A 16,078-nucleotide genomic window follows, 5' to 3' on the forward strand; every position below is an offset into this window, starting at 1 on the left:
TCTAATCACTGCCTTAAAGTTCCAAATTTGTCAACTCAAAGAACATGAATAGTCTCCTGAAAGAGGCAAGGTTGGGATTGGATAAACTGCTGTTTGTGACTCAGACAGCAAATATAAAAACTCTAGGTCCCATCAGTCTGCCAATCAAGAAGAGAGTTCCAATAAGTAAGAGAATGCATTTGCACTACAGGAAGCTATTGATTTAGTAGGAGAAAAGAGGAAGAGGAGACTAGACATACCGGAGAGCAATAGTGAATGTGTGGAGGTGTTGAGAAGGCAGATACTAGGCTGTGAATCTTACGAGTACCTTCTACGTGATGATGAGCCAAAAAGACAGACGTCTAGGCAGGCACCTCCAGAACTATGTCAGGCCTCACAGAGCCAGGGCTCAGGCATCTCAGCTGGCCTCAGGAGCAAGCTAGCCGTAGTGGGATCTGAAACAAGTACTATGGGAATCCCCTTAGTTTTGGCTTGGAATTAGTTCCTCTGTTTTTCTCTTCTGATACATAAATCTTGTGACAATCTCAATAAAGTAGTGAGGGATGGAAGAATGCAGAGGGTGCAATGAAGAAGACACTGAAGGAGAAAAAACAATGACAGTATGATTTATGGTGACAGCCACTGTTCTAATATCTATGCCACACAACAACCATAATGAGGCAGGCACCATTCTCTTCCTGCTTTACAAATTAAGACACTAACATGTAATTCTCCCAACTCACACATCTAATCAGTAGTGGAGCTGGGACTTGAGCCTGGGTCTGAGCTTTAAATTAATGCTCCTTGTTATAAGCCAAACAATATATACTTCACACTTTCAGATACTTAATGATAAAATTTGGTTTGTATCCTTCCATACCTTTTTCTATGAACATGCACATGCACATGCACATAGATACACACACACATACACACACACACACACACACATTTTACCTGAAATGTGGATTTTTCTCTCAACAATTTTCATGGCCATTTCTCCTGATACTATCTAGAGATATAAATAATTTTTTTATTGTAAAATAGATGTAACAAAATTTACCATTCTAACCATTTTTAAGTGTATGTTTCTGCAGTATTAAGTACATTCACATTGTTCTACAAAAATCACTCTTTAGTAATAGTAAAATATGGTTACATGAATGTGTACACATGTCAAATCTATACACTAAGATTTGTGCCCTTTATTGTATGAACTTCAGTTTAAAATAAACAGTAAAATACTATAGTCTGGCCCACCATACAATTCATTCAGCCGTTGCCTTGTTGGTTGACTTTCGAGTTATTCCTCATTTTTGCCCTATGCACAGTGCTAATGAACCTAACATCTTTGAATGTATGCTTTGTAAACCAATGTTTTTATTTTTGTGGAAAAGATGTCCCAAAGTGGGATGCTAAGACAAAGGATACGTGCATTTTTACATTTGTAGTGACAGCCAGATTACTTTCCCAATGGCTGTCAGAAATCACATTCTTACCAGTAGGATTTGATATATTATTTCCCAACTCTCTCACCAGTGGAGAGTGTTATTACTCTTTTTAATCTTTGTCAGTATGACAAATGACAAATTGTGAGAAAATATGTTATACCTTTAGGAAATCTTTGCAAGCAAGATAGAATATCCACAAAGGAAAAGACTGATAGACTTAACTACATAAAAATGAAAAACTACTGTGTAAGTAAAATCTGAAGACAAAAACTAGGAGAAAACATTTGCAATATAAGACAGACAAAGGGTTAGTACCAATTGATTAGAAAAATGACAAACAGCCCAGTGAAAACCAGGAAAATATATGAGTATTTCACCAAGAAGGAAGCCAAATTGTCATATGAAAGTAGAAGTAAACATATGAAAAGATGCTCAATCCCACTGACAGGAAAATGTATCAAATTCATTTGTTTGGTGAATTTCGGAAAAACAACGTTCATGGATGAGGCAAGGGTAGAAGGAGGAATCAAAATTATAGGATGCTGCTTCTGTAGCTCCCCTATGAATTTGGCCTCGGGTGGAGTGGAGCTTTCATGATTCTGAGGATGCTTCCCAGAATTTCTAATGGTGCCATTCATGGGGTGTACAGGATTTAAGCACTAGGACTCAAATCTCTTTCACCGAAGTATGGATGGAGTTCTCAGGACTGAGCTAAGTCTACCTGCAGCTGAAGGCTATGGCTCGGCAATCAGGGACTCCTGTAAGCGACTCACCAATTTTATTGCTGCTTAGTTCAGCCACTTGACTGTTGTCCAGAACCATGGCTCTATTCACTTGAATCATCAGTATCTTTTTTGGACAGGTTGAGTCATGCAGACTTACCACCTTCCACCCTTAACTTTCATCTGAGGGCTTGTGCCATTCCTCACAGACAGCATATAATTTGGGGACCTACCTCTTTAGACCCCACTCCAACACTTAAGAAAGGCACATACTAATCTCTTTAGACTGGTCTCAGTTTAGACCTCCCTGAACTCAGGGCCAAATCTGTCCTTGAATGATTGCCAGCTTTGCTCTACTAGTTCACGTACTTGCTTTTGCTTCCACCTCCAGCTTTGTTTGCTGGTACCTAGGCCTCCCTGACCTACCTATTCATCTCTGACTAGTTTCTCCTTTTTGCGGGGGCTCAGTGGATTTGGACTAACCTCCCACTAACTGATACCTGATTTGGCCTTGGGGTCCTTCCATTGTAAAGAGTCTCCACAGCCAAAGGAAGATCCTACCCCATACCCCGGAGTAACTGAGGACGTTGGGGTAGAAGTAGGAAGGAACCCCTGTGTTCTTTGTCTTGTCCAACTCTGCTAGGCAGGAGGACACAGCTGCCCCTAGGAAGGAGAACGGCTGATATATGGGACAATTGGGAGCATGTGACTCTGTCATCAATGGTGCTGCCTCGCAATTCAGAGACCTTACATGCTTGTCCAGGTTTTTGCCATTCTTTGATTTCTTCAGTCTTCCAGGCTACCCAGTTCTCCAGGAAGCCTGAGTAGTTGGTGTTCTTATGATCCTATTTAGCTGAAAAAGGCAATCCATGAAGGAGAAATGCAAAGGGATTTTGCTTTAACTGCACTCTGTGATTAAAGGCCTCACAGAGGAAGAGATTACAAACCAGGCCATGGTCAGAATTCAATTAGGTTGAGATCTTACTTGCTAGGGAGCAGAGTTCTAGTCTTTGCCCCAGACTTCATCTGGAGTGATGTTACCCTTTAGATGTAGTACCAGAGGGTTCACAACAAAAGTGGTCTGGCAGAGTGATCACCTAGTATGCCCTGCTGAAACAATCCTGTCCTCTGTACAGGTTCTGACATTGGTACCTTCCTTCCAGGCTTCCAGCTGGATTGGAGGCATCAACCCAACTCTCATGGATTAGGTTATATGCAGATTAAAACAGGCAGGATCTGTTTCTGGAATCCCTTGGCAACTGCAATCACAAGGATTCAGAGTAATGGGCAACCGTTCTCAAATAGGCTGTGGTTTCTGTCCTCATTGCACATTAGAATTAGTGAGAGCACTTTAAATCAACTGATACCTGGACCCCACCCTAGACTTATAAGAATCTCTGCGTTTGGGACAGGGCGTAGGTATGATTTAAAAACAACCAACGTGATTCTAATAAACAACCAGGGTTGAAAACTACTGGGCTAGCCAGTTGTTTGAGTGAATGGCAATAACCTCACACCTATAAGAGGCCTGCAAGATCCATATTATATATATGATGAAGTGTTATCTTTCAGAACCTTGGACACATTTGCAGAGAGCAAGTGGGTTCTCAAACTTTAAAGTGCATACAAATCACCTGGGGATCTTGTTAAAATATGCATTTCAGCAAGATCCTGCATTTAAACAAACGCCTAGGTGCTGCTGATTTGCTGGACTACGGACCACACTTACAGTAGCAAGGATCTAGACCAGCTATCTACAAACTGGGATAGGATACCCCTGGGACTACATGAAGCTTTCCAGACGTTGATAGTTTTAATTCAATCAGTTTCTAGATCCCTAACTTCCACATGAACTATTTTCTAAAACTGATCTGCCTGAGAATGGGCCTGAGATGGAAGCATACGTTCTCATCTCCCAATTCTCTTTTCACAGTGGCCCTTCTCTTATATGTATTATAGAAAGGAAGTCCTCTCACCCAGTTGAATCTTACTCTGGAGTGCTAAACAAAGGAACACACAGAAATCTTGGTGTAGGTATTGGGAAAATGAATGATTCTGGTAACTAACAAATCTTTTTGCAAGATCTTGCCTAATCCTTTGTTTTCTACACATTGGATGACTTAAAAGACATTGTTAGCTAATAGACCATTAAACTTAAGTTAGGATGGTAGATCGCTGTGTGTTTTTGGCTTTTTTTTTTCCTTTGGCATTTAACTCAGAAACAATTAAAAACATTTAGTAAAATTGCTCTAATGAAACTCCCTCCATACTATTTACTTATTTATATGAACAAGGTTATTCAGTGCTTTTAACTACAAAAATGAAAAATAAGATTAGAATCAGTAATGAATGCTATCTCTTTCTAACAATAAGGAATATTCTTCCATGGATTTAAAACTAATTGAGGAAAAAAATACTCATCCACTTCATAACACATACACATATACTTATATGTTTTTCCTTTTTAAATGAGTAATTATTTAAAATTTTTATTTGTTATTTTGAACAATTTTATACTGATATATTGATGACTCAAGCCAAAGAAAAATTTGATAACTCTTAGAGACTTATAATAAACATTTTCTAATATATTTCCACTTATATGCATATTTTGGAACAGTAGGTGATAGGGTGGTCAATAAAACACTTTCAAGATAAAACTTAAAATATATTACAGTAGTATAAAATCCTGTTAGGGAAGTAGATTGGAGTTCACAGAGAAAAAGGAATAATAGAAATTCTCACACTATTAAAGGAGAATTTGTTCATGTATTTTAATTTATTATTTTTTCTGTTCATTTATTTTTTAAGTGAATGATGGTGAATGTTAACTTTCTATGGTGTTTATATTCCATTGGATAGGTTTAGGAGTGATGGTTTATGATATTTTAAATACCAATGTTTACAATATGTTGGAAGTTACAATCTATCAAATATACTTATAATGAAAAACTTAAAATGTCTATTAAAAATAAATGTGCTGGACTAGTGGAGGTGAGGATTTAATAATGTGGGTAACTGTTGAACCACTATGTTTTATACCTGAAACCAGTCTAAGATTGTCTATCAACAGCACTTCAATTTTTAAAAAAGGGGAAAAAAAAGAAAAAAAGTTTTTTTTTTAAGAGTACATAAAATATGTGGAAGACTTCTGCATGAAAAAAATAAGTAAGTGTGCTGGTAACGTAAAAGTTAAAAAATTATTTTTAGAGTTAAAAAGCTACAGAAATTTGAAGAGTATTTATCCAGACTCATTTGAAATCAGGAGAGGGTGCTCCAAGAATTCAACCTCAAGTTGCTTAGAAATGGATTTGCCTGAATTTATGTAAAAGTGATTGTAAAAGAGAAAACCCAGGATGGCTCAGGCAGAAACCTCATGTGAGCCGGGTCCAGGTAGCATGTGGAATGTTATCAAAAGTGTGATCACTCTCTGGCCCAAAATAACATGGAGATGCTATTCATTGGATATTTTACAGGATTTCTCCAATATTCACAGTGTTGATATTTTGTGCTGGATAATTCTTTGCTGTGGAGAGCTATACTGTGTATTATAAAATGCGTAGCAGTATCCCTGGCCTCTACCCACTAGATGCCAGTAGCACCCTGCCCCATCCCCCACCCCAGGTTGTGACAACTGAAAATGTGCTTCTTAGTCGAGAACCACTTAGCTATTGGAAGCATTTCAGGTTATCATTAATCCTGGAGTTCCTAAGTCAGGATCCTTCCAGTCTGGAAGGCAGCTTTGCTTTCATTCCCTTGGGAATGACTCCCTTTGAGTCCCTAAAAGTCTTATGTGATGAAGCCCACAGCTCTGTGGAGTGCGAGGCCTCGTCTGTGGAAGACTGAAGAATTGAGTCTCTGGGTCTAAAGGGGAATAGTCCCACTTGGCTGCGCTATGACCAGTGAATGTGGGAACAGCATGGGTGAGGAGGGGCACTGAAGCAGACTGAGGCTGGCGACTGCTCTCACTGCCGGGAGGCAGAGCTATAGACAGTGTGGAGATGGCCACCCAACCTCAGAACCAAGAACACCAGCTGACCACATGTATTGAGCCTAAGCGCTATCCAGGAGCACACGAGTGTATGTTGCTGTGATTATGTGTCTGTGTGCCACTTCACCTTTAAGGGCAAGACATACTAGCAAATGCCACTATCTACTCTCCTTGCAGGTTGTCCTGGACCTGGACAGGAAGTGGCCCTTGAGAAATTAATCAAGTCAAATAGAATACTATGCAGCTATTAAAGAGAATGAGGTAGGACTGTATGTACAGATTGAAAATAGGTCCATGATATCATGCTATATAAAAAAAGTAACAATGTAGGGCATCATCTTGTTTTGTAAAAATTATTACATATGCTCAAGTACAAACACCCATAATATTTTTGGATTTACAAAATAAGTTCTGGGAGTCTAAACACCAAATTTTACAATGGCTACCTTTGTGGGGTAAGATTTACATTTGTACTGTATTCACTCCTGGGTTATTTGAGGTTCTAAAAGTTCACAATAACTATTTCTGTAAGTTAAAAAAAAACAAAATATTATTGCAACAACAAAAGTGAGTTATCTCTAGGGTGTGGAGTATGGTACATGAACAGGCTTCAATCTAGCCAACATCCCCAGGTGGAGTGAGCCTTTCCTATGGCACACTTCCCATGGAAAGCTCCTAAGTACCAGATGACCTGCTTCTCAGGTGTCAGCACCAGTGCAGTGCCCTCTGTGAAAAGGTGGACAACCCCCTCATGCTCCATTGTGTTGAATCTAATGAAGTCATTTGGCCATAGGGAGACCACTGGGTCATAACTTCTTTAAATATACACATTTTACAAAATGAACTGTCCAAAATAGACTTCTCTTTCTCCTTTTCTTCCCTCTCCCACTGCCCCCGACACACTTCCTGGATACTGCCCACAGTCCCAGCCTAAGTTACCATGTTCTGAGATACCCTATTTCAGAGTATCTATCTATTCCAGAGATATCGCCCCAGGCATTTCTTTGTATTGAGAATTTGGAGACTGGACCACTTTCATGGTGTCTGGACAACAGCTGGGCCTTAAAAATTAACTTTGACAAACCACCCCGTGCCGTCAGGTGTGGCCTGGTGTGTACAGACTCTGCCCTCTCCTTGGATTCCAATGACACTGCCAGGCTCTCACTCTCTCCCCGTGCCTCCAATCATGCGTCTACCCTGGAGTTCCCTTAGACACACATGGGAACAAATGAAGTGGGGGAAGTGAGTGTTGAAAACTTGTATAACACTCAGTTTTTGCTTTTATTCTAAGCAACTAAATCACCAAAGACAATTTTTAACAGTCAGTGCATCTCATGTAGGTTTTCCTCTTAGGAATTGAACAATGAATACAGGTATCCCTTCCTCTTTACAGCTATTTCATTAAGCTTATTTTTTAAATATAAAAAAGTAATAAAGCACATTAAAGAAAACTTGGAGACATAAGATTGAGAGTCCAGAAATAAACTCATATATCTGTGGTCAATTGATTTTCGACAAAGGTTCCAAGACTATTCAATGTGGGAGAGTCTTTTCAACAAAATGTGCTGGAACAACTTGATAATCACATGCAAAGAATGAAAATAGGCCCCTACCTCAAACCATACAAAAAATTAACTCAAAACAGATTAAAGATCTAAACATAAGAGGTAAACCTACACAACTCCTAGAAGAAAATGAGTAAATCTTCATCAACTTGGAGCAGATAATGGTTTCTTAGGTACAACACTAAAAGCACTAGCAACAAAAGTAAAAATTGATAAACTGCACTTCATCAAAATTAAAAACTTTTCTGCTTTAAAGGAAACTGTCAACAAAGTGAAAATACAACGCTCAGTATGGTAGAAAATATTTACAAATCATTTATCTGACAATGGCCTCGTATTCAGAATATATAAAGAACTCTTATAACTCAACAATAGAAAGACAAATCTTATTTTTAAGTGTGATTTAAAATTTTTAAATGGATAAGAGATTTGAGTAGAAATTTCTCCAGAGAAGACACACAAATGTCCAATAAGCACATGAAAAGATGTTCAGCATCATTAGTTATTACAGAAATGCAAATCAAAACCTCAGTGAGATACCACCTCACACCCACTAGCATGGCTCTACTAATAAAGATAGACAATAATGAGCTTTGACATGGATGTGGAGAAATTGGAATACTCATACATTACTGGTAGGAATGTAAAATGGTGCAGTGCTATGGAAAGCTGTTTGGTAATTTCTCAAAACGTTAAACATTGAGTTACCACATGACCTATCAATTATATTCAGGTGTATACCCAAGAGAGATGAAATGTATTTTCACACAAAAACTTCTATACAAATATTCATAGCATTTTTTTCATAATATCCAAAAGATGGAAACAAAACAAATGTATATCAACAGATGAATGGGTAAACAAAATGTGGCATAGCCACACAATGGAATATTATTTGGCCATAAAACACAATGAAGTATTGAAACTTACTAAAACATGGATGGACCTTGAAAACATTATGCTAAATAAAAGAAGCCAGTCACGAAGGACCAGATATCGTATGATTCCTTTTACCTAAGATGTCCAGAGTAAGCAAATCTATAGAGACAGAAAATAGATTAGTGGTAGCCAGGGGCTAAGAAGGAAAGGGATTGGAGAGTAATTGTTAATGAGTATAGGGGTTTTTTTTTTTGGAGTGGTGGTGGTACAAGGAGTAGGGAGTAGTAGCTAGTTGGGCCAAACAGTGGACAAAAGCCCTAGGAGTATGCCCTTGTTTGGACTTTCAGGAACCACTCAATCCTCTTTGATTAATTGAGGCTCGTAGTGGGCAAAGTGAGATCCATGTAGTTCTATCAATCTATGAGCTTCCCTGGGAGATGAGAAAATGCTTCAAATACCCAGAATCATAAACTAACTCCCAAAAAGGCAGAGAATATGAACAATCTGTAAGAAACGCAAATAGCTAATAGATACATGAAAGGTATCCAACCTTCTTCGTAATTAAAGAGATGCATCACAAACCACTGAGATTCCATTTGTCATCCATCAGACTGGCAAACAAATAAAAGTTTGGTAATGCCCGTGAGTTCACAATATTGTGGAGAAATAGGCACTCCTCTTGGGAGTGTAAACAGATTGAACTCTTCTGGAGGGCCATTAAGCAATGTCTGTCAACATTTTGAATTCTCATTCTCATTGACTTGGCAATTCTACTACTAGGAATTTGCCCTCAGGATATATTGGCAAAATTATGCCAAAATCATGTGCAAAGATATTTACTTCAACATTGTTTGTAATAAGAAAAAAAATGTTAGTTTAACCACCTAGAAAGTAAAATGTCTATCAGCAGGGGAGCAGTTAAATATATCCATGTAGTGGAAAAGTATGCAATCATAAAAACATGAGGTAGAACTATATATGCTGACATGGAAAAATTTTCTACATGTGTTTTGCTTAAAAAGAAAAACAGTGTGCATAGCAATATGATCTCATTTGCATTAAATTGAAAAATAGATATACAGGTATATGCAAGTTTTTTTTGTTCAGGAAGGATACACAGGAAGTGATGGCAACTTTTGGAGAGTGGCACTGGAAGATGGAGGAAAGATGTGAGACTAGAGTCAGGGCAACTTGTCAGAAGGTTTTTGCAACAGACCAAGGTTCAAATTTAGGAGATGGCAGTGGGGGTGGAGAGATTGCCCTAGATAGGAGAGTTCTTAAAAAGGGAAACTGATAACCTTGATGCCTGATTGGATAAGGTTGAGAGGCCCAGGCATCTGCCTTCAAGAGCTGAGTAGATGGAGATACTGTCCAAGGAAACATTTAGAAGGAAGACGAGGGTTGGGACATGAAGGGGTGGAAAAGAAAATAAGGAGGTCAATTTTGAACATGTTGAGTTGAGGAACATATTGAATCTGGTCATGTTGAGTAGACATATATGGACGTAGCTCAGAGAATTCTGAGCTGGAGATAGGATGCATCAGATTAGGTAGTAGTTGAAACTGAGTAAAGTTATGAACAACGCAGGGATTAGGGGCACTAATGGCCCACACAGTCAAAAATCTGCAATGTAGCTTTTGACTCCCCCAAAACTTATCTACTAGTAGCCTACTATTGACTGGAAGCCTTACCTATAACATAAACTGTCAATTAACACATATTTTATATGTTATATGTATTTATTATATACTGTAGTCTCATAAAGGGTGCTAGAGAAAAGAAATGTTTTTTTCAATTTGTCACAAGTCTCCAAAAATTTTTTCTATGTATTTATTAGAAAAAAATCCACATATAAGTGGACCCACACAGTTCAAACCCATGTTGTCAAGGATTGACTACATAAGGAAATCGCGTAGACTGAGAAAAAGGCCCAGTTCAAAGAGGAACCTGAGATCACCTACCCTTCTGTGTTTGGTACAGGAAAGGAACCACAGTGAGGCTGAGAGGAGGCTAGAGCCATGAGAGGACAGCCAGGAGTGGAGTCACAGAGGGCTGTTCTCTGCTTCTGGCTGGACCCTGTGGCTGGTTTTTTAAGCTACTCCCTCACCAGTGCCAATTGCCCTGCTTTTGCCACATCTGCCCAGTAAAATCCCAACCCTGGATTTTTGGTTTATGCTCCTAAGAAAGTTAACCCAACCAATGAGAATGACCCCACGCCAAGTTCATGGTTTGTCCCTCCACTGGGTTCTCCCCAGAGCGCCCTCAATCTACTTTTACTTACCCTTTCTTGGCTCTGCCTCTTATTCCCCAGTTATTCTAAATTATCATCATGTTCAAGTGCTCACATCTCACTTCCACTCTCAGCTTTGCAGCCTATCTTGTCTTCCTACTTCAAGGAACAAACAAGGCCCTCAAGGGTGAGTGCCTTTAACATCTCAGTCCTCTCTCTATAAATGTGCTTAAAACAAGATTTACCTTCTTTCCCAAGTATTCATCCTCTGAGGATGAAGTTCAGCTCCTGTTTAGAGTTCCTCCAGGAGATGTCACTGACCCTATTCCATCCCTGAGCCTTGGTTATTTACGCCTGTATTGCTGTATTTCACATTGTATATTTCTCTATCATGACACATTTACCATGCTGAATTAAAGTTATCCACTGTCTGTCTTCTTCAATTAACTTGATCCTACGCATGATATCTTTTCCCTCTTAACTTTTTATTGATATATAAATCCAAGCAGAAAAATGCATATTGCTGTAAATGCATAGCTGACAGAATTTTCTCAAACTGAATATATTCCTGCAGTCAACACCCAGATGGAAAAACCAAGCACTACTGCACCCCAGAACCTCCCTGTGCTCTCGTACACTCCCTATCTCCCTCCCCAGGGGAACCGCTATCCAGCCTCTCAACAACATAGACTAGTTTCAGCTGTTTTTGTAAATTTAAAAAAACAGACCCAAAATAGTATGTATTCTTTTGTGCCTGGCTTTCTTGATGAACATCATGTTTGTGGGAGTCATCTGTACTGTTGCAGGCAGTTGGAGAAAGTTCATTTCCAGCTCCATATCATAGTCCATTGTGTTAATAACCACAACTTACTGATCCACTCAAGTATGTTGATAAGGAGGCCCGTGTCTAGCATAATGGTTTGTATATAAAAAGGTGTGAGAATTCAAGGAGTACTTTTCCACTATTTTCTTGGATGGTCAGATAATACCTGAAATATTAGATTCAATTCTGGGTACCATGATTCAATCCTGGGTAAATGTTTGAAAAGACCCATTGATAACCTGAATTGTTAATGGAGGGCAGCCATGGTGGTGTGTCTGGAAGCCATGCAGTATCAGGTTTGCTGGAAGGCACTGAGGACATTTATTATGGAAATGAAAACAAAGGGAGGTCAGACATAGACCAGGCTGTGTCTGAAGACAGCGCTGGGCCACCAGCTAAATATTTGGGGAAGGCAGCTTTCTGCTCAATAATAGTCATGACACTGGCTCGTATTTATAGAACACTTATCATAGGCCAAGCTCTAGCATGTGCTTAGGGCTTGGGGTCCATTTGTTCAAGATAAGAACCACTTTTTTAATGATAAGGCTTGAACATGAGCTGCCTGGTGAAACTGATCACTTCGTGGCTGCAGACACTGGTGATTGTGAGCCCTGGGAAGCTGTCTTTATAGGTTTGTGGTCTGTTTGAAAAGCCCTCCTCTGACTTGGCCCCCTGCCTTGCTCCCCTCAGACTAGATTGCCTCCTATCCTGAGAGGAGCCTATAGCCGCTCTCCCTGGGTCCTCTCACAGCAAGCTCTGTATGAAGTGTTTCTGTCAGGAGCGTCCTTCCACTGTGGGCCTACGTGGCCTGGCTGGAACCCTTTCCTTTCCACCCAGGATGTCTGTCCAGCATTGCTGTCTCCTTCCAATGACCCAAAACTCTCACCTGCATGGAGATGACTCTGGCTGGGGCAGTGGCCACAGCAGACCTTACCTTTCAGGTAGCCAAGGGTCATTTGGCCTGAAGTTTGTCTGAGGCAAAAAGTGTAAAATAGGAACAATGAAATGTAGAAAATGCCTGAAAGGAAAAAAAAGAGCTGGAAAAATCCTTCTCCAGATGTAGCTATCCAGTTTAAGCCTCATTAAGAAGAGAAGCCCAGACAAATAAGTCTGAGCTGCTAAATGCAAAAGACATTTGTTAGGAGAAGCAAAATGCTGTCATCCTTGAGGGATAACTGTGCTGCTGGCCCTGGGACAAAATGTTTAATCTTGCCATTGGCGCCTGAGGCCAAGGTCTGGCGGCTGCAGAATCACCAAAAAGACAGTGGCCTGAGTTAGACAAGCAGGCCTTGTGAAGGACTGGCAGGCTGTCCCTACCCTTCTCTGCCCTCCCTCTCTTTACCTTTGCTCCATTCCCTGCCCCAGAACCCTGCTCTCTCTGTATTGTTTTTTCTGAGTCCTTTAATATTTTTTTTGTAAGAGAGATACGGGAATTGAAAATGTAGGAAGCTGGACAACATATGGGCAGATCCCAGAAGCTTTGCTCTCTCTGACTCCAGCAGCCATTATCCCGTCTATTTCTTCTTTTCTCTGGACAAAGCCAAACACACACTAACAATGTTAACACGATAAATATCAGCTGTCCTGACCTTTCTCTCTAGGTCCCGGAGTGGCTCTGACTCCCCAGCTGTGACTTGCTTATGCTTAAAGTGGATTAGCACTCACCGTTGGCAGGGCCTGTGCTTGGGCTTGATGGGAATCAAAACAGAGATTACCTTATTTGACTTTTAAAAATTTCCACTTGAAAGATAGAATCCCCCAGAGAAATACACTGGGGCTCATACGTATACAACTTTAAATTGGATTTTAAAATTAGTTTGCCAGCTGTTTGCTAGGTCACGCCTTAGGTTCTTGTCCTTGATTGATGTTGGGTCCATTTGGGAATGAGGCCAAGAGGGGCCAGGGAGGCTGCCAACGCCACAGGATCCTGGATGCCTGGGGACTTTCCCAGGAGCCCTAGCAGTTGTTGCCATGGGCCTTTAGAAACCCTTGGAGCCCTGGCACCAGGGTCTGTGTCTCGCCCACAGAAACTGACAGAGCTCAAACCACCTCCTCTAGACCACACCTCATCCTTGTACTGCCCCTTTTAGGCCAAAGTCTGAAAAAAAGAACAAGAAAAAAGACAAAGAAATGAAGGCAGACTATTCTTAGCTGGAAGGGTCTTTCACACTTTTTGTGGCTAAATATTTATTCTAGCTCCTTATATCACCGTCAAGTGATACATACATGGGCCCTCTGCCCAGACTCTCATGCTCCTCCTCTGTTCCTGCCTGACTGCTCTTCATCTCTCATGTCTCAGCCAGTATGTCACTTCCTCAGGGAAGCATGAGAGGAAGTGGAGTGTGATGTTCAAGAACCCCAGTGTGCCAGGGTTAGAATCCTGGTTTGGCACTTCCTAGCTGTGTGGTCTTGGGCTGGTCACTTAACCTCTCTGTGCCTTAGTTTCTTTACTGTAAAATGGGGCTAATGACATATCTACCTCACTAGGGTCTTCTGAGGATTCAATGAGTTAGTATATGGTGCACAGAGTATGTAAAATGCTTAGAACATGGCCTGGCAGGCAATAAGCATCTGCTCCTATTACCCTCTAAAGTGCATCTCCAGAGGTTCAGCTGCCTGCTCCTGCCCTGGGCTCCCCCAGCCTCCTGTGCATCTGTAATCTTTATTATTCAATTATCTGTCTTCTCTCGAGGGTAGGAACCATGTCTATCTTGCTCCCTACTGCCCAGTCTTCACAACCTAATCTGGTACCATCCCATGAGATACTCAGGAAATGCTTTGACTATAATAATAAATGAAATATAAAAAAAGAAGAAATGCTGAAAGGCAAATGTGATCCAGAAGACAGAGAAACTCCGGGCTCTGGGGTCGCTTTTCTCCATCTATATTTGCTCCGTATATACACTAGGCCTTTTCATTTTGTTTGTCTGACTATTAAGCAAAGAGAGAGTTGCCGCGTTCTGAGTTCTGGGATTATAAAGATAAAGCTTTCTAATCGCTTCTTTTTTTAACTATTTTGGCTACTTTATTTATTCATTATTTTATTTTGGTATCATTAATATACAATTACATGAGCAACACTGTGGTTACTAGATTCCTCCATTATCAAGTCCCCACCACATACCCATTGCAGTCACTGTCCATCAGCATAGTAAGATGCTATAGAGTCACTACTTGTCTTCTCTGTACTGTACTGCCTTCCCTGTGCCCCTCTACATTATGTGTGCTAATCATAATGCCATTTAATCCCCTTATCCCTCCCTTCCCACCACCCTCCCCAGTCCCTTTCCCTTTGGTAACTGTTAGTCCATTCTTGGGTTCTGTGAGTCTTCTGGTGTTTTGTTCCTTCAGTTATTGCTTTGTTCTTAGACTCCACAGATGAGTGAAATCATTTGATACTTGTCTTTCTCCACCTGGCTTATTTCACTGAGCATAATACCCTCTAGCTCCATCCATGTTGTTGCAAATGGTAGGATTTGTTTTCTTCTTATGGCTGAATAATATTCCATAGTGTATATGTACCACATCTTCTTTATCCATTCATCTACTGATGGACACTTAGGTTGCTTCCATTTCTTGGCTATTTGTAAATAGTGCTGTGATAAACATAGGGTTGCATATGTCTTTTTCAAACTGGCCTCCTACATTCTTAGGGTAAATTCCTAGGAGTGGAATTCCTGGGTCAAATGGTATTTCTATTTTGAGTTTTTTGAGGAACCTCCATACTGCTTTCCACAATGGTTGAACTAATTTACATTCCCACCAACAGTGTAGGAGGGTTCCCCTTTCTCCACATCCTTGCCAGCATTTGTTGTTGTTTGTCTTTTGGATGTTGGCTATCCTGACTGGTGTGAAGTGATAACTCCATGTGGTTTTAATTTGCATTTCTCTGATGATTAGCGATGTGGAGCATCTTTTCATGTGCTTGTTGGCCATCTGAATTTCTTCTTTGGAGAAGTGTCTGTTCAGATCCTCTGCCCATATTTTAACTGGCTTATTTGCTTTTTGTTTGTTGAGATGCGTGAGCTCTATATATTTTGGATGTCAACCCCTTATCAGATATTTCATTTACAAATATATTCCCCCCTTCTGTAGGATGCCTTTTTGTTCTACTGATGGTGTCCTTTGCTCTACAGAAGCTTTTTAGTTTGATACAGTCCCACTTGTTCATTTTTGCTTTTGTTTCCCCTGCCTGGGGAGATATGTTCATGAAGAAGTTGCTTGTGTTTATGTCCAAGAGATTTTTGTCTATATTTTTTTCTAAGAGTTTTATGGTTTCATGACTTACATTCATGTCTTTGATCTATTTTGAGTTTAGTTTAGTATATGGGGTCAGACAATAATCCAGTTTCATTCTCTTACATGTAGCTGTCCAGTTTTGCCAACACCAGCTATTGAAGGGGCTGTCATTGTATATCCATGGATCCTTTACCCTATA

The sequence above is a fragment of the Manis javanica genome, chromosome 1, assembly GCF_040802235.1.
Source record: "Manis javanica isolate MJ-LG chromosome 1, MJ_LKY, whole genome shotgun sequence".
Lineage (NCBI taxonomy): Eukaryota > Metazoa > Chordata > Mammalia > Pholidota > Manidae > Manis > Manis javanica.